This window comes from Bos indicus x Bos taurus, chromosome 21 (genome assembly GCF_003369695.1).
Source record: "Bos indicus x Bos taurus breed Angus x Brahman F1 hybrid chromosome 21, Bos_hybrid_MaternalHap_v2.0, whole genome shotgun sequence".
Lineage (NCBI taxonomy): Eukaryota > Metazoa > Chordata > Mammalia > Artiodactyla > Bovidae > Bos > Bos indicus x Bos taurus.
The window spans coordinates 36,731,006-36,754,862 of record NC_040096.1 but is presented as its reverse complement, the minus strand read 5'-3'; the positions used below and the strand labels follow the sequence as shown (position 1 = coordinate 36,754,862).

At 34.4% G+C, this 23,857-nt stretch overlaps 1 protein-coding gene across 5 annotated transcripts in view; it reads left to right on the top strand.

Moving 5' to 3' along the window:
- NOVA1 (NOVA alternative splicing regulator 1) overlaps positions 1 to 23,857 on the top strand; it is a 168,867-nt gene that overhangs the window by 49,301 nt on the left and 95,709 nt on the right. The window contains exon 2 of one of the 5 annotated variants that reach the window (XM_027522148.1): positions 4,405 to 4,506. The exons of the other annotated variants lie outside the window; for them this stretch is intronic. The gene's annotated coding sequence lies outside the window, so the exon portion shown is untranslated. The remainder of the gene's footprint in view (positions 1 to 4,404; positions 4,507 to 23,857) is intronic. 5 annotated transcript variants of the gene reach the window in all.

The window sequence follows — 23,857 nt, the reverse complement described above, 5'->3', positions numbered from 1 at the left end:
TACCTTTATAGTAAAATTTAAAACGGCTTTTCCCCTTCTACTCAGTGCTGCTTAGGCTATTCTGAGAGACTCTAGTGTGGAAGGGGTTGAATCTAGTCAGTCATTCAGGCTGCTCATTCCAGTGAGTAGAGAGTGATCTGCTTTTGTTTGTCCTCCTGGGTGTTGGTGCTTGGAGGAGAGAGGCAAAAAGGGATAAGATGCCCCTAATTAAGTGGTGCATCTTTATTTTCTCTATTTCTGATCATCTGAAAAACCCTCATGCCTTCTGTAGGGAAAGAGGCAAATACTACTCTTGATGTGTCATGTGTGTTAAACTTTTTTGGGGGGATGAGATATTTTTGAAATGTCACACTATCCAGTTTGTCTTTTTCTACTCCTTCGCAGTTTCTGCTTCTCCAGTATGCACCCAGCCCCAATGGGATCCCCATTGTCTAGAGGCATAAATCCAACTACTTTGATAGCCTCACTCTTTGCTGTTTTAAATAGTGACTTCAGTTCTCTCTACCTGTTTTCCATTCCACCTCTGTTTTCCCACGTCCTCATATAGGCATGGCTAAGAGGGTATGGGCATGGGATGATAAGCAAGTCTAAACATAAGCAAAAGTCCAGCTGAGTGATGAGGTAACCAGTTTTCCATTCATGCCCATCTTTTGGCCCACTCTGTTATTATTTGGGCTCTTGGAAATTGCGCTGTCCAACTACATTAAGTCAGTGAAGCAGACTCTGATGATTGACTCACTCAAGATGGGCAGGGGTAGGCAGTTTGGAGTAAAGAGAAACTAAACTTGTTTAGACTGTCTTTTAAATGTGAAACACTTGAGTGGTGATTTTTTTGTTCATAGTCGTGGATTGTAATGCCAATTTCTGTCTGTGGGAGAAGTCCCACCTGATAGTCTGTTAGGTAAATTTTCTCAAAGTCTTGCTGATACTTCATTCTTGCTGTCTATCATCAGTTCCACCACAGCAGCTAGTGTGAGCCTTTTAAAAGATTGAATAGGTTATATCTCCTAGTCAAATTACTGCAGTGTCTTTCTCTAAGAGTTAAAAATCTGAAGTCCTTATATTATCCCATGTTAAAACTTGATCATTTGGCCTCCAAGGCCCTACACTATCTCATCATTTGTTCTTGTCTCAGGTCTTTGCTTTTGCTAGTCCATCTGTCTGCAGTATTCTTACCCCAAATCGTCAGTCTGTGGACTCCTGCCACTTCATTCTTTACTCATATAAAGCTGCTTCCTTGGGTTTTCTTTGTACACTCTTAAAATAGTGTATTCGTCACTCTTTTCTCATAGCCTGCTTTAGTTTTAGTACATTGGTGAATCATTTTCTTACATTTTATTATATATTTAATGGTTTGTTTAATGTCTGTCTTTTCGATTAGCATATCATCAAAGGACAAATCACTGGCTCCTTTGTTCAGTGCTTTGCCCAGTGGCTAAAATGGGACCTGACCCATATGAGAAAATCAACTTTTTTGTTGTTGAGTGAATGAATGAAATGCATGCTACTTTCTGTACTCAAACTTTAGAAGTAGCTTTGATTTTTCTTATAATTTTTACCCTCTTATTGTTTTATAAAGTAGTATGCTTTAAATTTTTTACAGATCTTTTATCATTCTTAACTGTATATTCCCATTGTTAGCATCCCAGTTGAACCATCTGCACCTCTAGTTCATCTCCCATGCTGCTGCTGGAAATGGTTTTTATAATAATACTTCTCAAAATGCCACTTATCTGGAATAAAATATTGAAAAATTCCTTAGCATAATTGGGCCTGTCCGTGTTGTCCTTCTCTTCACTGGCCCTTCCATGTGCTCTATATTCTGTGCTTATCCTTTTCACTGTAGTACTCTGAATGCTTAATATGCTTCTCTCTCCTACTTCTGTGCCTTTCCTTAAAGCCTCTACTGTTTGTTCTTACCGCTGTATATTTTATTGGTGTGTGAATACATAAAATATAACACCTGTAATGAGAAGACTCAAGGAAAAGTACTTTACATTTGAAATGATTGGGAACAAACTACATAGTTGCACTGTATGCCATTATTTCAGATGTATTTGCAAGCTTATTCCTTCACTGAGCATCTTAATACATGGTAACAGTTTATTTGTCAATTTTTAATGGCTATTTAAAAGTTACCAAAACCCTGAAGAGCACCATGCACACTGTTTTGTAATTCTATTTGTAATAATTGTGAATTCATTTTAAAGGTAAGGTTTATCTACATATTGTAACTCTAAAGCTTCTTTTTAAAGGATGTGTATGTATGAATATTTGTTGTATCTCTTACCTCAGAAAATTAAACTAAGAAAATGGTATATGAAAGTAAAAGTATTTGTATAACCTTTTTAGAAAATGTGTTTCCTTGATAGATTCCTCCAATTAAGATTTTGTTGTTGTTGTTTGAAAGGCCAGACTGATAAAGAAAGTGAAGTAACTTTATATAAACAATTGAAGCCAATTTTTTTTTTCATGTCTGAATCTTTTCCAAGTAAGTACTGTGTCACAGAAGGGACCAGTGTGGCTTTTGGGAAAATGTAGACTCTAGGCGTATGTAGCAGTGTTTCAAAACTTGTATTTAGCATTTTTGTATCTAAACTAATGCAGAAATGTGTAGCTTGTGATGTTGATCTCTTTTAGAAGACACACCTAAATAAAAGTAGAAGACACAGCTAGCTAAAAGTAATCTATTATGAAGTTATGTAGCAGTAAACAAAGATGGGGCCCTATAAGGAAGTTTTGTTTGACACAGCTCTTTTGAAGAGTTACTGCTGTTACTCATAATAATAGGTCAATGTTAGGTGCTTTCTGTGAGTTATTTCATTTAATGGTTGGAACTTCCTTGTGTCTGTTCTTCACTTTACATAATGAGCTGCTCAGATTTAGGGATTTGATTTAAGTGATTACTGTTCCTTATTCAGTTGAATGTCTTCACATTATTTACCAGTAGTTCCTTAAACTTTTTTGGAAAATCACAGAGCCTTTTGAAAACCTGACAAAATCCCATTTCCCCAGGGAAAAAAAATATACTTAGGCACCTGTATAATACATCTTTAGCCTGCAATTTTGCAGAATTCCTAGTTTTCCTAATTCCCATATGTAGACCCCGGATTGGGAATCCCTGATCTATGTCTTCTTTTAATAAAGAGACTGGGGAATTCTGCATATTTTCTTCCTTTGCAACCTCTTGTCACTTAAAGGAAATAATATTCCTTTACATTATGACTTATTATAGAAAGAGTTTAAGAAAGCTGAAAGGAAATTGTAAGCTATCTCTGACCTCACTGAATATATACCAAAATAAATCTGTTATGACAATTGAGATTCAGATAAGTTTGATGAAAGAACACTTTTTAATGGTCTGATTTGTTGGACTTTGCATCAAAGCATTCTCAATCTGTTTCAGGAACCTAAATGTGCTATTTTGAAATAATGTAGTCAGTTACCTCTTCAGATTAGCATAAATATAGTAGCTGTGCCTAGAGATAGAAGATTAGAAAATACCTCCCCGCCTAGTGATTGGGTGATACTTCTTAGAGAACAGTTTCTGGATTTTTATCTTCTGATTCCATCAAAGATAAATCATATAGAATGGGTGTTGTTTTTGTAGTAGAAGTAGGATATAGTAATTATTTTATGTATTGATGAGCTGAAATTATCGTATAATTGGTGAATTCATTGTTTATATGACCAAAGGAAGAAGATGTATTTAGATTCTAATTCATTGTCACTTTGAGGAAGAGAAGTTGTCATTTTCTAATTAGGTCACTTTTAAAGCTCCATTATATGAAAAATAGCCCTGTATAGTTTTTGAGGACTGTTTTTTTTTTTTTTTTATAAAATGTTTAACATGAAGTAATTAAGAATTTCAGAATGTTTTTCCTTACAGTTCTTTTTAGATATTTTCATGTTACTTATGTTTCAGTTTTGATATCTCACCTATTTTGTTTTTAACTCCTTGAATTGTTATCTAAAGCAAATAAATTGGCCAAACAGAGTAAAGAATCTTACTGTATACATTTACCTGGTTTTAGGAAAATTACTATAGAAATAATGCTATAAGTCAATAAACAATGTTTGGGTTTAATTTTTTGACATATGTTTCAGTAATGATACTTATATTGTGAATTGAATAACTGTATTTTTATTTTTTCCGTCACATTCTTAACATTCAGTTTTTAATTGAATAGCAGCCTGTCTGTGTAAGGCTCTTGTAACTAAACGATGTATTTTGCTTTGCTGTGGCACAGTTTTCAGACAGCCACTTTTGTTGTTAAATGTTTTCATTTTCTATAGTACTTTTCATCCCTGTATATATGTACAGGAGTCACTTCACCCACCACCGAATTGCAGCCACTTCTGAAGTGGAACGCAGCAACTGTTTAACAGCGCACTTTCCCCTAGGTGCTGACAGCTGTAGAAGAAATTGTACATGGTCCTGTACAGAAGGTATTTCTCCACTGTGCCATCTGCAGAGTGAAACTGACTAGGAGTACTACATAGACTGTAAGTTTCTTGTGTACCCGCCCTAGACTGGAAAACCCAAAACGAGAGAATAACACAAAACTGGGAAGCATCATTGAAAAATGTATTGAGGTCAGTTAAGCTTAGTGCTGCTCTCCCTGGCTCTAAATTTTTTAAGGTCATCTAATTTGTGATTGGTACTGATTACGTAGCAAATAAATGGATGCACTCATTGGAAATTATTTTATTCTAAAAGCAAATGTAACTAAAATGCTTTTATAAGTACTTCACTTTTAATGAAACTTGTGAATCTATTAAATAATTTTCAAATGACCAAATCAATATTATATAAGATTTTAGAGCTATATTAAAGTAACAAATCAACTTATAATTCAATAAAATATCCTAATTAGTTTTGCTTGCAGTTATCTATGCCTTAGTCTTAATTTAATACTTTCACTCTTTTTGTGAAAGTTTTGCAGCAAAACCAGTTTTTTATGAATGTAGTTTTGATTTTTTGTTTTAGAAACACTGTTTAAAATTTTTACCATATTGAAAGAAAGCATGGGAGAAAAGAATAAGTATTTGAACTTCCACTTAGCATATTTTAGTTGCTCTCTCCCATGTAATTATTTAATAATATCCCTTTTTTCCTTTTGTAAAAGCAGTTTTACAAGAGTGCTGCTTTTGTAAGTTTGGCATGGTTATGCTTTATAGGATAGGAAAATAACATTAAGAACCACTGTGTCATTTTATACAATATGATATGGATTGTTATATTTTATTGTTTTGTTTTTTTAGTCAAATAGTATGACTTACTAGTTATATTTGTGTGTATGTTGAGTATGGGTGTATCTATAAACATTTATATGGCAAGAATTAGACTCTTTTAGTCTTTAGAAAGTCTTAATCTTATAGTGTCTTTTGTTTTAGGTAACTTTAACATGTGTGTGATAACTTAAATGATATTTGTGTACATCTCTAAACCTATAGATTCTCAATGAAAGCAGATAAAAGCCTCTCTGGGCCAGTTTGTTTACTTGTAAAATGAGGTGGGTGGAAAAAATTATTTTCTAGAGACTGTTTCTTTAAGTGTTTTCTGTTCCACTAAATAGTAGAATTCAATGTATTCAAAATTGTACCTTACGTTATGTAACCAAGATATTTTGGTTCAAGTGATTTTGTTCTAGTTAGAATATTATTTGTACTAATTAAATACCAAGCGGTGCTATTTTAGAATCAAATAGGAGGTCTAATTTCCTACAGACTTGACTGTCTCTAATTTTGTAGTGGAGTTACTCCCAATGTTTTGGAATAAATTTTTTTGAGACTAAATACAGCCTGATTTCCGTCAGGAAACATCAAGTATATTAGGAAAAGCTAAACTTCATTTACCTTCAGAGAATAATGTACTTAAATATTTCCAAAACACTAACTTTTTTAGGAGATTTTAACCCTTATTTGCATACACTTAATACTTCACTCAGTAGTCAAAACATTAAAAAAGTAAATATCAGTATTTTAAAAAAATATAGTTTTAGACATAATATACTTGTGTTTCTCTAGCAAGAGTGTATTTTATCAGTATGTGAAATATTTGCTTTGCTATAATTGGTTCCTTTGCATTTTCTACATACAGTGTAAGTATTAATCCTACTCATCTTATTAACTGAAGTACTCATACTTGACAGAATAAACCATATGTTTTATAAATATATATTATTTTACTGTTAGTGAAAAGGAATGAACTATACCTGTGGTGTATATTTGAATAAATATTTTTCAGTTATACAGGATATTTAATTGTTATATTTTATATATTCTGGGCTGATGAAATTTAATTAGATTTATATAAAATGTATACTTTAATATACTCCCAGTGTATGGTATTTGGAAAAAAGGAATTATATGGAAATTTTCATTTTTATTTAATATGCTTGTGTACTATTTGAATTTAATGAACATATACTGCTTGTGCAATCAAAAATAATGTTGGTGTTTTAAGTTCAGTTGTACATTTGAAACAGTTTATTTAGAAATTATTCTTATTGCATAAAGTATCTTATAGATGCGTAATATCTCTATTTAACTTTTTATTTTCCAAAGGGGAGCTTATTATCATATTGTGAATTGTGATCAGGCATATTAATCTATATTCTCTTCATAATTTTGGAATTCAGAAATAAATACTAAATCAAGAGTAGTTAATCTTAATGAAACCTTTATTTTTTCATCCTCCATTATACTTTTCTGTTTGAAATAGGAAAAATAAATCAAATTCATAGATAATAGGAATTTCTAAATAATTGTATGTCCTTAGACCTCTAGCAGTAATGTTCTGGCAATATCTAGTTTTCAGTTAGAGATTTTATAAAGAAATATTAAGACTAGCTGAAGAAATAAGTGAAATTGGTGAGAAAATAAGCTTCCCAGAAGTATACTTTGAGTGTGGATTTTAACTTAAACTAATTTTTAAAAACACATTTTAAAATAGTTTCAATACATATTTTAGTTTCTCAGATACTCTCCTCAGTTTTACAAAGTACATAATCTATATTTTGGATTAGAGATATTTTTAGATCCATCCCAAACGTATTTTTTAAAAGTTATTTGACTTACCAAACTTTTGTGATGCTATAGGGAGATAAAAAACTTTGAAATGTTTTATTGTAAACAATGGGGAGATGATTTTGTAATTTAACATTAGGTGAACAGTTCTTTTTATTCTAAATGGTTTAAATTTGTGTTACTTCATTTAATAAACTTTTGTATTCATACATCATTTATTTTCTGTCATCTAAAATATAATTATGTTCCTAGAAAAATACATGCAGTTTGAATGTACATATTTTAGAAATAAATGAGAAAAGATCTTTTCCCCAGATAACCTGTGGCAAATATATGGAGATAAAATCTGCATAGAATGACCTCAAGCTTTGCTATATCTTATTTTATATAAATTCCTGCCTATTTTATGAATTCTGCAGGTATTTATCAGTATAAATTGAATTGGTTGAACATTTTAAATGTTTAAGTTTGCTTGAACAACTATTTATGCCACAGGTTTTAATGCAGAATTTAACAAGCCTTCTTGTTTTAAAAAAATTTTAACTCTGAAATTTCAATGTGTTGTGGGTAAAACTTGTGATGTGTGTATGTGTATGCATGTTTGTGTGTGTGTATCCATGTATTTCTAATGTATTTTCTGAAGTGTGGTTGGAATACTGATCACCACTTTGTAGCTATTTATTCAAGTGTAACTTGCTTAAGAAATTTAAGGGTTCCCCCCCCCAACCTGTTAATTGAAAATCATTACACCTACCTCACAGGGTTGTTGTGAGGAAAAAACAAGCATGTGAAAGAGTTCTTAGTGTATACTAGATGTGCAGTATATGAAAAATGAGTGTTACTAAAACCTTTCAGTGGCCTCCATTGTTCTTTAGATAAAATCCAAATTCCCTGTCCAGGCATGTGAACTGGCTCAACTTTATTTCTTCCTGCATGTACTGATTGCTTGCTTGATTGATACTGAACTTCTTATAATTCCCAGAATATGCCATGCTTTCATTGTGCCTTTGCCTGCCTGCAACATTCTTTCCAGCCACTCACATACCCCTTTATCCTAGGCTCCCATCAGCTGTGTAACTCAACCTAATCCTATGGACATAACTTTAATTTCTCCTTAACTGAGGTGTTTCCTACTTCTTCATCCTTTATACTTTCATTATATATGATCCTGTAGGCTTTGCTTCTTCCTGTTCTAGCAGTTATTATGTGTAAGGTAATACGTGTACTTGTCTGTTTCCTCTGTCTCGCTTCTCTGTTAGCTCAGTTGGTAAAGAATCTGCCTGCAATGCAGGAGACCTAGGTTCGATCCCTGGGTCAGGAAGACCTCTTGGAGAAGGAATTGGCAGCCCATTCCAGTTTTCTTGTCTGGGAAATCCCATGGACAGAGGAGCCTGGCAGGCTACAGTCCATGGGGTCTCAGAGAGTTGGATATGACGGAGTGACTAACCCTTTCATTTTCTGTAAACTCATGAAGGTGGAATTTGCCTTTAACTTCTTTTCCCTAATACTGACGAGTTTCTGCAACTCAGAACATGAGTGAACATTTTATAAATAAATGTAGGTTCTCCCTAAACAGATTCACAGTATATATATGCTTAGATGATTATATGACTTTAAAAAATAACTTAAAGTTGTCTATATTTATACATTTCAGACTTCACAATAATTAAATCAAAATTTGAACCTTATAATCAGACTACTTTGCCCACCATTTGCCATTCTCTATGGGTTTATTAAAAGAGATGAACTCATCAGGGTGCAAGCAGAAAGTTACTTTATTCTTTTCTGTCACTGAATATAAAATTTGAACTCTGAATATTATTTTTTCCATATCTTAATGCTTTTCAAGAACCTATCTTTGTTCTGCCATGCATTTGCTCTTCTTCCTTTCTCTTCCTCTTGTGCTTCTCTCTTTCTCCTTTTATTTTTTTCTCCTTTTATTCCTTCTTTTCTCACTCTTTGGCATTGTGAAGTAGTCTTAATTTTCAAGCAATATAAAAACAGGCTGCTGCTGCTGCTGCTGCTAAGTTGCTTCAGTCGTGTCTGACTCTGTGCAACCCCAAAGACGGCAGCCCACCAGGCTCCCCCGTCTCTGGGATTCTCCAGGCAAGAACACTGGAGTGGGTTGCCATTTCCTTCTCCAAACTCTCATCCTATGTAAAATTTCTCCCTTATATCAACCTTACTCGAAGCAGGCTTAAAAATCTGAGTGGGAAAGGGGAACAGGACATGTCAACTAGTAGACTTTCTTTTCTATTTTTTAGTTTTATTAAATATTAAATTTTTTTACAATGTTGTATTGGTTTCTGCCATACAACAATGCAAATCCGCCATAATTGTACCTGTATTCCATCCCTCCCTGCATCCCATCCCTCCAGGTCACCACAGAGCACCACACTGGGCTCCCTGTGCTACACAGCAGCTTCTCAGCAGCTCTCAACTTCTTTTTTCTTATTTTCCCTCCCTACTCACTGTGCAGGTCCTGGGTCTTCCAAAGTTTGAACATCAGAAATAGAGAATTACTAATTGGTAGTAAAGGTATGTTGGAAATCTGAATGGGATCTTTCTCTTGGTTTTGAGGGGTTTATCAAGGATTCCTGCTGCTTGAGGATAACCCGGTTAGAATTCAATACTTTGTTTGACTACCTTCCTTAGTCTCTGACTTTCTGGTCTACCTCTAGCCTCTACTTCTGGTATTATCTTGTTCCTTTTGTAGTCCTTTGGGTAGACTTTCTTTAAAAATGGCTCAGGACTAGTTTCTTTCCCAGTATCCTTATTTGTCCTATGGGAAAATGTTTCTTGAGTCCATAAACTCTGGAATGGAGCTCTGGGCCATTTCCAAGGTGGTAGCCCAGAGTGAGATCGTCTTGCCCCCTTGCCTTTAGATTTTGTTTCAGCCCTAATTCCAGTTCCTGTTCCATTCATGAAGTGTCCTGTATTCTAAAGGGCATAGGGCAAAATCTGAGTGAATCATAGTTCTGTTTCTTCCTCAAACAATTTATTAACTCCCCTTCTCCAATAGATGCTTTTGTTTTTTTATGTGAATGATAGACTAAGGGATACATGAGCAGTTTATGGCCCCCATCTTTCCAGGTGTTGCATAGATGATGTGTCATCTCCGCTCTTGTACTTGGAACCTATTGTTCTCAGCTTTGGATCCTTAGCTGAAAGTGAAAACACAGAAAAACTCACATTTTAGCATCCTTTTAAATCACCTACACTGAGGCCCTTGTGAGCAGCTGGCATATCTATGAATGTTCATCCATGTCTGTTGTTCCATGCCTTGTCTTAAGCTATTTTGTGACTTAGGGGTATTCTTTTTACCTTTTCCTTCTGGTGGAATCTTACTTGGTCTTCGATGCCCAATTTAGGTGAAGTCTTTACTGCTCTTGGCAGTTAGAATAAGTGCTTTTCTCTAGTGTGTTCTTTGCTCTCACTAGTACTTTGTTTATGATATTAGTGTATTGCCTATAAAAATGTCTATCTTCCTACTAGAGTGTGAGCATTTTTGAGACAGCCACTGACTTCTTTCTTGGTGAATCTCTTACTTCCTTTCTGTAATATATTCAGTGTATTATTTGCTGAATTTATGAATCTCTTCTGAACATTGAGATCAGAGTTTATAATACTATTGTTGAGTAATTCATACTAATATTTTTATTTATTCATTTATATCCTTGATCTAAAAATATTTGAGGGTGAAAGAATTATTTTTATGCCTCTAATTTTTTTAAGCTAATGGTATTGCCTTTTATTCACTCTTAGGCAAGTGCATTTTAGATTTAGTTCTGTTTTGGCTCAGTTGATCTTCCAGTTTCCTTGCATTTCTTTATTTTTCTTTCTTGTTTTATTACAGTTGATGGGGTCAGTGGTGATTAAATAAGGATATCCAAGTGGGTTCAGATTGAAAGAAAATTCTTTCTATTATAGGATTTTCTTTTCTTATTTTAAATTCCTCAAGTTTTCAGATTGTATCAAAAAATATGGTCAGAAATGGTGAAAAATCAAACTATTGGTCTCCGAGAGCTTTGGTTACGAGAGTAGTACACCTATAACAGAAAATTAAATTGAAGCTGTATTTGTTGAGAGTAAAGTGCTATTTCAATCATACTTTAATGGATTATTATTTTGAGTGATTACTGTACAAAAGTTGACTTAAACAGCTTGAGATGTAACATTGAATTTCTGCTATTCCTTACCATAATAATTTAATGCAATCTTTATTGCTGAAATTTAGCTAAAAGTAGGATTCTTTAATATGTATAGTCAGGTACATATTATTATCATATGGTCAGGTGATAATTAGAGAAGTGAGAAGTCAAAATGGCATTGTAAGTACAAATAATTGAAAAATTCCTTATATGTTTAAAAATATATTTTTCCTGGAATCTCCCAAATAAATGTAGATAGTACACTAAAAAAGTAAAAGAGAGAGAAAAAAAAATGTGTTCTCTTCAAATCAGATCATCAGAGTTTGAGAGAAGTTAAATCAATTATCAATAAAATATCCCAGTAATTTTTTGCTCCTTATTTCCACATTGCTATTACATATGGATTATCTCATTGAAAATTTCAAAGATTTTTACCTTATTTACTAACTTTCACCAATATAACTGATTACACTTTAACTTTTAATTTCTGACTTTTATCAGTTAACACTTCCTAACCTAGGAATCTTGGTGAATGGACATTCTAACCTTTATGTTAGCTGAAATGGTAAATATGACAAATCTCATAATCAGTTGAATTTCAAGCAGTATTGATGCAAGAAATTATAGTACATGGGATTACTTGTTTGAAGTCATATTTCTTATACCAATAAACTTGTGTATTTGTGCTTCATAAGAGGGAACAAACTATAAAATATGACTGATTGCATCTTAGTTTTAGGTACCAAGAAGCTTTTCCTGCTAATTTACTCTTTTCCCAACCATTGAAGTAATTTAAACATTCTACTTAATAAAATTCTTGAAATTATTTTGTATTTTTCACTTAGCTGAGGTGAATATTGCTGTATGATGGAAGTTTGATACTAGAAAGAACAAATTTCTGTTTTTGTAAGTTTTTGTGAACATACTTGGGAAAAGTAAAATTTAGGAAATTTTTAGGAAGTATCTGGTATATATAGCCACCAGTCATCAAATAGGAAAATCAGTACTTAGAAATATAGTATAGTTTTTTGAAATATACTATCTAAAACATACTTTTTAAAAAATTTGTCATTTTGGTTTATTTTCCCTTTTAAGTGGCTCTGTTTTTTGATTGTGATATTGTATAGGACTTTAATATAGAAACCCTGTTTTAGTGGGTCAAGTAAAATGTTAAAAATTGAAAAATAATGAACTTTAGAATTCATTAGAAAGTTACCTCTTTATTTTATCCCTAAACTCAGATAGTGATCTAATCTAATACATAATACCTTACTCATGTTATGAATATAAATGCAAATAATAAGAAAAGTGGTCATTAATTGATAGTTACTTTTTATATTTCTTTTTTGAAATTTTGACTCCATATTTTCCTATAGTGTGCAGGTTATGACATATTCAGCATGTCTGAAACCAAACCAAATCTTTAGTTCTCCGTTATCGATTCTGCCTCGTGACCTCAATCATTCTTGCTATGCTTCACAGTAAACCTATGATCCAGGGTCAAATATTACTGCCCTCCTCTCCTTTGATTTGAATATCATCCTACTTATTTCCAAATTCTCATTGTTTGCTTTTAAGATGCCTTGAATCAATATATTTCATTCTATATTTATTGATAAAACTCCAGTTCATTAGTTACCACTTACTAAGATTTTACTAGTTTTATCTATTATGTTTTCTTTGAGAGTAGATGCCACATATTATGAACATTTGTGATTTCCATAGAGAATATTCTCAATAATTCTTTCTGAACTCACTCAATTTATTGTGAGATGGTTGATTCTTGATTTATAACTCTTAAAAATATTGAATGGATTACTGAAACATAGGTCAGTCCCACATTTCAAATCAGTCACACATTATTCCACCTACGTGAAATTCCTTCCTATAGTACCAGGAAAGTACCTTAAATGAATTCTAAACAATAATCTAGAAGGAACACTTGACTTGGTACTAATTGTTTGTGTGTTCAGTTGCTTCAGTCGTCTCTGACTCTGCTACCCTGTGGACTGTAGCCCTCCAGGCTCCTCTGTCTAGGAGATTTTCCAGGCAAGAAAACTGGAGTGGGTTGCCACGCCCTCCTCCTGGTCTTCCTAACCCAGGGATGGAACTTGCGTCTCTTGCATTGCAGGCAGATTCTTTACCCTGAGCCACTGAAGAAATCCCCTGGTACTAATTATGTGAAAACAAATTTCCCTGGCCATATGCTAATATATGTGCTAGTTTGTAAACTCCTGTTACAGCCTATACACTAAATTGCTTTTTTTTCTTTGATCCCATTTTAAAAATAAAGAGTCACGTGCAATTTGAGAAAATATTTTTAGCGGAAAGCAACTAATACGTGAGTTCTTTTCTTACATTAGTCCCTTTTTTTGACATATGTAATGTCATTTTACATTAGTCCTTCTTTTAGACATACGTAATACAAATGGGAAGCAGTCTTCTTTTGAAATCTTACAAAAGTCAACTCAATTCCCAGTTCCACTGTGGATCTGATTTATTCTAGTAAAATACAGTGGCCTCCTAAGAAGAGTGATACCCAAGAACATGCATGGATTGCTTACCATATGCCTTTTCAGCCTGTTCCCACATCACCTGTGGACACCTACATGCCAAATGTGAAGCTCCTGCCAGATATGTGATACAATCAAATGAAGTAACGCAGGACTATTCTAGGCAGATAAGCAATCACACATGTATAGAAAACAAAACCAAAATAGCAGCCTTGTCCTAAGTACCAGGAAATTGAGTCAGTAAAGGAAAACTGAATTGGAAGATTTTAATAGGAAAAAAGAGTAGAAATAATTTCACATCATATTTTTCAGTGGAGGCTTTGTAGGAAGTCCATTGTTCTCTAGGAGGCAATTGAATGTTCCCTTTTTCTGTGTTTAAATTGAGAATATTTTCACTATTTTGGCAGCCATTGTTTATCTTGGTCATTGATAATATTCATTTTTTAGATTATAATGTATAGTCATTTCTCATTTTTTATTTTGGCATTTTTTAGATAAAAGGCATTTTTAGAACTTCAAAAATTATTTTTGTGCTTCCTGTACTAGAGCTTTATAGATAGCTTATTTTTTCCCCCTTTGCTTTTTCTTCTTATAGTCTTTGAAGATAATCACTAGTTTATGAAGGTTTTCATTATGAAGGTACTGTCATTTCAGGTTAGATTGAATTTGAATTATGGGCTTTTTCTGGTTTTTTAGAATATCATAAAAATTTTCAAATGAATGTTAGTGTTATATAGAAATAAGATGACCTCTTATCTTAAAAATATTCAGTCTATAGTATTGAATATTTTGATTAATATAATCCTCTTTTCTCATTCTTTTCCTCTTTCTTTTAGTAGTATGTGTGTATATCTTTATCTACATATGTCTGTTATCTGTCTACACACAAACGTGTATATACATGAGCTCTTAATTTTATAAATTTGCTTTTAATATTTCAGTTTCTCAGTTATTTCTTTGAATATGATAAATTTTCAAAACAGTTTATTTTTTTGTCTTTTATGAAAATAAAATTTGAAGTTTATATATGTTTCGTAATCTATTTTCCAGTTTCACCCATGTTTTTATTAACATTGATATATGTAGTGGCTCAGGTGGTAAAGAATCTGCCTGAAATACAGGAGAGCCAGTTTCAATCCCTGGGTCTGGAAGATCCTCTGGAGATGGGAATGGCAACACCCTGCAGTATTCTTGCCTGGAGAATCCCATGGACACAGGAGTCTGGTGGGCTACAGTCCATGGGGACTCAAAGAGTTGGACATGACTGAGCAACTAATACTGTATCCTTATTTACACACACACATGTTGCTTTTATATCCTACATATTTTATGATACCTATTGATGGTTTGTGTGTAACTTACTGGGACTTTGCCAGTGTCTCAGTGGTAAAGAATTCGCCTGCAATGCAGGAGTCACAGGAGACATGGGTTCAATCCCTGGGTTGGGAAGATCCCCTGGAGGTAGGCATGGCAACCCACTGCAGTATTCTTGCCTGGAGAATCCCGTGGACAGAGGAGCCTGGTGGGCTACAGTCCATAGTGTCGCAAAGAGTTGGACATGACTGAAGCGACTGAGTACACACGTACGTGTCACTTAGTAAGCTTAATATAACTAGTATTCTGTTATTTATATAATATTCTGTGGCGCTAGTGGTAAAGAACCTGCCTGCCAATGCAGGAAACATAGAGATGTGGGTTTGATCCCTGGGTTTGGAAGATCCCCTGGAGAAGGAAATGGCAACCCACTCTAGTATTTTTGCCTGGAGAATCCTATGGACAGAGGAGTCTGGCAGGCTGCAGTCCACAGGGTCACAAAGAGTTGGACACGACTGAAGCGACTTAGCACACACACAACACATACAATGTTCTATTCTCATCTTCATTCATTTATTTGATAAATGTTTATTTTGTAGTCCTGTTCTCTTGACACTGTCCTGTATGCTGGGAATACATAAAGTCTCTGCTCTAGTAGAGCTTATATTATTCTAAATAAAGTAGAAGACATGTAACTCCAAATAAATACATAATTTCAGATAGGCTTAAATACTATGAAGGAGGGCTTCCTGAGTGGCTTAGTGTGTAAAGAACCCGCCTGCCAATGTAGAAGATGTAAGAAACATGGGTTCAATCTGTAGGTCAGAAAAATCTCCTGGAGGAAGGCATGGCAACCGACGACTCCAATATTCTTGCCTGGAGAATCCCACAGACGGAGGAGCCTGGTGGACTACAGTCCATGGAGGCTGCAAAAATTTGGACATGACTGAAACGACTGGGCACACATGCACACGTACTCTGAAGGAACTAAGTGCATGTGATAAAAAGTGTTGAGCGGGAGTATACTTTACCTAGGATAGCAAGAGGAGACCTCGTCAAAGAAGGGATATTTATTTATTTATTCTTAATTAGAGGCTAATTACAATATTGTAGTGGTTTTTGCCATACATTAACATGAATCAGCCATGGGTGTACATGTGTTCCCCATCCTGAACCCCCCTCCCACCTCCCTCGGCATCCCATCCCTCTGGGTCATCCCAGTGAACCAGCCCTGAGCACCCTGTCTCATGCATCAAACCTGGACTGGTGATCTTTTTCACATATGATAATATACATGTTTCAATGCTATTCTCTCAAATCATCCCACCCTCACCTTCTCCCACAGAGTCCAAAAGTCTCTTCTTTACATCTGTGTCTCTTTTGCTATCTCGAATATAGGGTCATTGTTACCATCTTTCTAAATTCCATATATATGCATTAGTATACTGTATTGATATTTTTCTTTCTGACTTACTTCACTCTGTATAATAGGCTCCAGTTTCATCCACCTCATTAGAACTGATTCAAATGCATTCTTTTTAATGGCTGAGTAATATTCCATTGTGTATATGTACCATTCATCTGCCAATGGACATCTAGGTTGCTTCCATGTCCTGGCTATTGTAAACAGTGCTGTGATGAACATTGGGGTACATGTGTCTCTTTCAATTCTGGTTTCCTCGGTGTGTATGCCCAGCAGTGGGATTTCTGGGTTGTATGGCAGTTCTATTTTCAGTTTTTTAAAGGAATCTCCACACTGTTCTCCGTAGTGGCTGTACTAAAAGAAGGGATATTTAAATTGAGCTCTCAGCTGGTAATGAATCCACCTGCAATGCAGGAGACCCTGGTTCGATTCCTGGGTCAGGAAGATCCCCTGGAGAATGGATAGGCAACCCAGTCCAGTATTCTTGGGCTTCCCTGGTGGCTCAGATGGTAAAGAATTTGCCTGCAGTACCTGGGTCTTGGGTTTGATGCCTCGGTTGGGAAGATCCCCTGTAGAAGGGAATGACACCACTCTAGTATTCTGGCCTGGAGAATTCCTTGTACTGTATAGTTCATGGGGTTGGGGTCACAAAGAGTCAAACATGACCAGGTGACTTTCACTAAATAATTAGGAGGAAGAAAATCACATTATAGATATCAGGAATAGCAAGGACAGAAGTCTTTGGGTCTGAATGTGTTTTGGCAGGTTCAGAGCACAGACACAAATGCTGTGTGTGTTGAACATTGTTAGAGGCAAAAGGTGATGTTTATAACACAGGAGCCAGCTCACATGGGCCACTGTAATGAGAATTTCTTTGTAGTTAAAATGTGAATATAAAATGTGAATGTGTTATGATGATTAGCACTGAGGAAATCAACTGCTGTATAGATTAACAAGGGAAGGGACAAGGGGCTAGAAAGAAGTAATTATTAGGAAGTTATTGCAGTAGTCTCTGAACTTATGGTGGCTTAAGGCTTTTTGCTGTAGAAATGACATTTTAGAGGAGCACTGTTAGAATCTGTGAATGAATTAGAAATAGTGTAATCAACAGTATCCGGAGAAGGCAATGGCACCCCACTCCAGTACTCTCGTCTGGAAAATCCCATGGACTGAGGAGCCTGGTAGGCTGCAGTCCATGGGGTAGCCAGGAGTTGGACACGACTGAGCGACTTCACTTTCACGTTTCACTTCATGCATTGGAGAAGGAAATGGCAACCCACTCCAGTGTTCTTGCCTGGAGAATCCCAGGGACGGGGGAGCCTGGTGGGCTGCCGCCTATGGGATCGCACAGAGTCGGACACGACTGAAGTGACTAAGCAGCAGCAGCAGCAGCAGCAGCAATCAACAGTATCAGACATAAATACTAAATATTCTGTGAAATTGTAATTTAATGGACACACTTTTCCATGACAGAAATGTACCATAATTTATTTAGATTACACCTCTATTTTTGATTACTTAGTTTTTTTCCCTTGTTTTTGCTAGCATAAATAACAATCTTGTTTTCTCACCTCACTGCCATTATATATTAAAAATGATTTGTGATGGCTTGACAGTGTGAAAGGTAAATAATTGTATGTTGCTATTTTAATTTGCTTAACTTTGATTACTAGTGAGATTGACATGTTAATATGTGTATTGATTGATCAGTTGTATTTTTTCAGTTGTAAATTGTTTCTAGCCTTGTTTGTTTGGGGATGTTAATATCTTTCTTATTGTTTTGAAACACCGTGTTAACTTCCTATAATGATTTAAAGGTCCCAACATGATTTAGCCTTGATATTTCTTGATAACATTGTGTTTCAGTCTCCCCACTACCCTTTATGTTCAAGACACTTCAGCCACTTCTCAAACAGGCTAATCTTTGTCTTGCCTCATGGCCTTTGCACTTGTGGTTATTCATTTTCTGGATCCCTCTTCCTCAAATCTTTATGCGGTTGACTGTGTCTCGTCATTCATGTTTTAGCTCAGATGTCAGCTCCTTAGAGGAACTGTTCTCAGCTTTCTAATGTAGCTTCCCTCTTTCCCCTTTCATATACCATCATGTTATTGCCTCTGGGTTTTTTGTTTGTTTGTGTGTTTCCGCAATCTTTTATGGTCTTTGTAACGTTTATCACTGTCTGAAGTTATTCATTACTTATTGCCTGTCCTTTCCAATGAGAATGAAAGAACAATGGGGGCAGGTACCTACTCTGATTTGCTCACTGCTATACCCTCAGGGATAGAGTATTGTCAGACCAAATTAGTATATTTGTTGAATGGATAATATAAGGATATCAGCCTTTTGTGTTTTTCCCTTCTGTCAGTTGTCTTCTTTTTTTATATCGTATTTTTCTAAAGAATTTTATATTTTCATGGAGTCACATCAGTGAAGCATTTTTCTTTTTTACAAAAGCATTGACTTATTTGGCAGCACCAGGACTTAGGTGTGGCATGAGAGATCCTCAGTCTTCATTGCAGCATGCAGGATCTTTAGTTGCAGCATGGGGATCTTTGGCTGTGGCGTGCAAACTTGCAGTTGTGGCGTGTGGGATCTAGTTCCCTGACCAGGGGTCACACCCAGGCTCCCTATATGGGGAGAGCTGAGTCTTAGCCATTGGACCACTAGGGGAGTTCCAATGAAGCATTTTTCCTATAGGACATTTTCATTACTTTTAGAAGAAAAGGAACAGCTTTTTCGTCTTGAGCTCTTCCATTTTCCTGTGTTCTGATATGTTTCTGAATATAAAATTGTGATTTATTTTTATGAATTAAGGAAAGGTTTAAAGATAAAACTAGTTCTTATAAATGTATGTGCTTTCTTCTAGTCTTAATACACATTTATTTATAAAACAGAGACCATACTGTATAGAGAGCTTTTTATCATTTTTCAATTGATATTGTGCCATGTGCATATTCTTAATTTTTCACAAATATGATCTTTTTAATGTCTACAGAATATCCCATCTTAGGCATCTGTAAATATATACTTTTTTAAAAAATATAGACATAGTTAATATTACCGTTTAAGTTTTGTGTTCACACAAAAATAAAAATTATGATTGTTCCATTATGATAAATTACTGAACACAGAGTAGTGCATCATGGAAGTGTGTATGATAGTTTAAGATATTTGAATGTATTGTGCTCAGTTGTGTCCAACTCTTTGCAACCCCTGTGGACTATGGCCCACCGGGCTCCTCTGTCCGTGGGATTCTCCAAGCAAGAATACTGGAGTGGGTTGCCATTTCCTTATCCAAAGATATTTGAATATTCACTGCTAAATTATACCTCAGGAAATTGAAATCATGTCCCAGCCCTAGTATTAATTTACGCCTTGTCTGTTTCTCATGGTATTTTCCAGCTCCCCGTAACTGTGTGCTCTTAAAATCTTGGCCTGTCTCTTTCCTTCTGTGCCCTCTCCCTAAAGTGTATAAAATGATTATCATATTGTTGTCGTATGGTCATCTCTGTCAACCTTTCCTTTATCCTTCATGTCTGTGTTTAAATAACTTTTCTCCTACTGAGGTTGTATATATGGTCACTTAGGTTTAATCTAAATTTTGATAGTTCCAACTCTTATTTATATCAAACTTATTGTAAAGTATTTTGTAGAAAAAGTTCTCACTGTATTTTCTTTAGTTATGCCAGCCATATCATTTTAGAGTAATGGTATTTTCTAGTTTCATGCTAAATTTTTATATATTCCAGGGTTTTGGGAGAAAGATTTTTTTATTCTAGTCCATTGTTACATTAATTCTTGTTTTATATAATATTGATTTATAACATTTCTTTATTTTGCATTATCTACTAGAGTAATAATTATCTGATTTTGCTATCTCTTATTTTTAAAACTATCCTGGTTTTTGTTATGATTATTTTTCTCATGAACTTAGAATCACTTTGTCAAGTAGCCTTCTCAAATATACCATCCTTGTTTTTTCTTCTTGTGAAATTTTGTTAAAATTATTATATTATTTATATAAGGTATTATAATATCTAGAATTACATATATGAGGTCAGATCAGTTTTCTTTTCTGTCTTAGCAAAGTTTTTTTTTTCTTCTGTTAAGATGTCCAGTACATTTCATTTAAAGTCATTCCTAGATGTTTATTTAATTTAAGGTCATTCCTAGTTGCTTTTTCAAAATTTGTTTTCATTTATATATTTAAGTGATTATTTTAGTTCTTGGTTTTCTGTGGTCACTAGAACAATTACCACAAATTTTCTGTCTTAAAAAAACACAGATTCATTTATTCTTTTACAGTTCTGGAGGCCAGAAGTCCAAAGTAAATTTCACTGGGCTAAGTCAAAATATTGATTGGTTCCTATGGAGGCTGTAGAGGAGAACCCCTTTTCTTCCCTTTTCTAATTTCTGGAGGCTGTGTGCTTTCCTCCTTGAATCAAGCCAACATCTTGCTTCTGTCATCACATCTTCAACCTCCTTTGACATTATCTCTTTCTTATGAGAACCCTTTGATTATATTTGAGGAACATCTAGGTAATCTGGGATACTCAGCTCATCTCAAGATCTTTAATAACATATACAAGTTTAGAAGGACATTTGTAGTTCTAGAGATTACAATGTGGGTACTCTTCAGAAGGCAATAATTCACTCTATCACATATAAGAAAATTCTTGATTTTCTGTACTATTTTGCTTTTTCCCATATTATTCAACAACTGTATTAAGTGTAGTTGTATTTCGTTTATTTCCTAGATAGTCATAAAACTGATAAGTAATCAGAACTTTTTCTGTGTTTTATAGTGCTAACTTTATACCTCTTGTTTCTACTTCTGCCTTTTTACTGCTTTTAGTTTTTAATATAGATGCCCCAAATATTTTCATTTTATTTATCATATTTGCTCATAGTTTAGGATAGGTATTTTTTTCTAATCCTGGGAAGTGATTTGTTCATTATTTCCTCTCATCCCCTACTCATTTGACATATTTGTTATATTTATTTACAACCCAGTATTAACCCTCATTTGTATTTTGGATTAAATTCTATTTGACCATAGTGTATCAGTTTTTCAATACATTGCTGGACTAATTTACCAGTCCTTTATTTATGATTTTTGAAATATTAACATTAGTAAATATGTTTCATTTTTTGTGTATTATCCTTTGTATATAGCTTCCTTTTCCATTTGAGGTATCAGAGATATGCTAGCTAATAAAATGAATTTAAAGGTATTATATTTTTTTTTTAGGCTAAAATAGTTATTATAGCTTGATAATTATCTCTTCATTTTAAGTTTGAAAGACTGCACAAACAATCTGCCCTCAAAGTTTATTTGAATATAGTTTTGACAGATTTTTAAATTTCTTTGGTTAATTAATTTTTGAATCAGTTTTGAAAATTTACATTGTCACAGGCAAGTTTTCCTTTCCATGAAGATTCTAAAGGAACATTGTTCCATACTTACTATGTCTTAAGCATGATGCCAGGTGTACTGTACATACAAAAATAAAGAATATAGGATTCTTAGTCTCAATGAGCATATAGTACTAAAAAGAAAGTTAATTTTGCTAGAAGCAAGACAGAAGAAATAGACAAGAAATTAACAGTCAAGCAGAACTTCTGATAAGAATTTCATCATTAATCATGAATATAGGCAGCAGAAACCAAGGCATAAAAATGGAATATGGGAAGATTTGAGAGACTTTTAAGTAGAAAATTACAGCTAGCATTTAGGTCTGGCCAGGAAGAAATAATGGGTAGATATTAGAAGCTGTGGAGAAGGCAATGGCAACCCACTCCAGTACTCTTGCCTGGAAATTTCCATGGACAGAGGAGCCTGGTGGGCTGCAGTCCATGGGGTTGCTAGGAGTTGGACACGACTGAGCGACTTCACTTTCACTTTTCACTTTCATGCATTGGAGAAGGAAATGGCAATCCACTCCAGTGTTCTTGCCTGGAGAATCCCAGGGACGGGGGAGCCTGGTGGGCTGCTGTCTATGGGATCGCACAGAGTCGGACACGACTGAAGTGACGTAGCAGCAGCAGTGTATTCTAGACAGGTTGTCATTAATGTGAAAGGCTGGAATAGGCAAATCAATATCCAAATGGTAAAGGCTGGAATAGGCAAATCAATATCCAAATGGTAGTTTGTTTGTTAGAAACCAAGGTTATCTACTACAGTACATACCTGGTAGTTATCCAAGAGAGAAGAAATGACATTCTTTTAAGATTTTGAACCATATAGCATGAATGGTGATCTAAAAGACCATATTTTATTTAGTAACATTTTTAAGTAAATCTTTAGTGGAAAAGTGAAATTAAAAAAATTAATGTGGGAGTTTAAACATCTTGTTTGAAATTTGTTTGAAGAAATTTATCAGCAAATGTATACCAAGCACATAAGATGTATGGATATCAAAATGAAATATCTTCTGCACTCAAAAGATCTGAAAGTCTTGTAAGATGTTTTATAAGGGTGATTTCAAAGTATCTATTCAGTTGCCTTACATACGTGAGTTATGTAAGCCCATGTAAGTACCATCACATGGGCCTATATATTTTCCTCATGCCAAAAATTTCATACTAATACTTCCCCGGACCGCCAAGTAATACTTGCCGGACTACCCAACCCCCACCCACAATGTTCCTTCTTCATTCTCTCTTGCCACTGACAATCACTGCTCTGTTTTCTATTACAGTAGAATCAATTAGACTTTTTAGAGTTTTATTTAAATGGAATCATAAAATATGTAGCCAAGTGTCTGGGTTTCTTTTGCCCTGTATAATATTTTCATCCTTGTTGTTACATGTATAAGTAATTTATTACTTTGCGTTGAGGAGTGGTCATTGTCTGAATATATAGTTTTTAAAAAAAAAAATTCATTCACCTTGACAGATGGCTTAAATTGTTCTCAGATTTTGAAAGGAATAAGATTGCTATAAACATCCAAGTTCAAGTCTATCTGCAGGTATATGTTTCATTTCTCGTGACTAAACACTTAGGAATAGAATATCTAGATCAGGTGGAATATTAAACTTTGTAAGAAACTGCCAGACTATTTTTCCACCAATGCATTAGCATTATAGTTGGTCTACATATTTACCAGTACTTGGTGATGTCTCAGTCTTTTAAAATTTTAGCCATTGTAATTTGTGTGTAGTTTATCTCATTGTAGTTTTAACTTGAGTATTCCTAATGGGTTTTCTTGTGCTTACTGACCATTGCTATATTTTCTTTTGTGAACTATCTTCACATCCTTTGCTCATTTGTATTGGGTTGTTTGCTTTCTTCTTTTTAAGTTACAGCAGTTCTTTTTACATATTCTGGATACAAGTCCTTTGTCAGATGTTCTTCCATGTTATGGATTGCCTTTTTATTTACCTATTTGTGTCCTTTAAGGAGCAGAACATTTTAATTTTT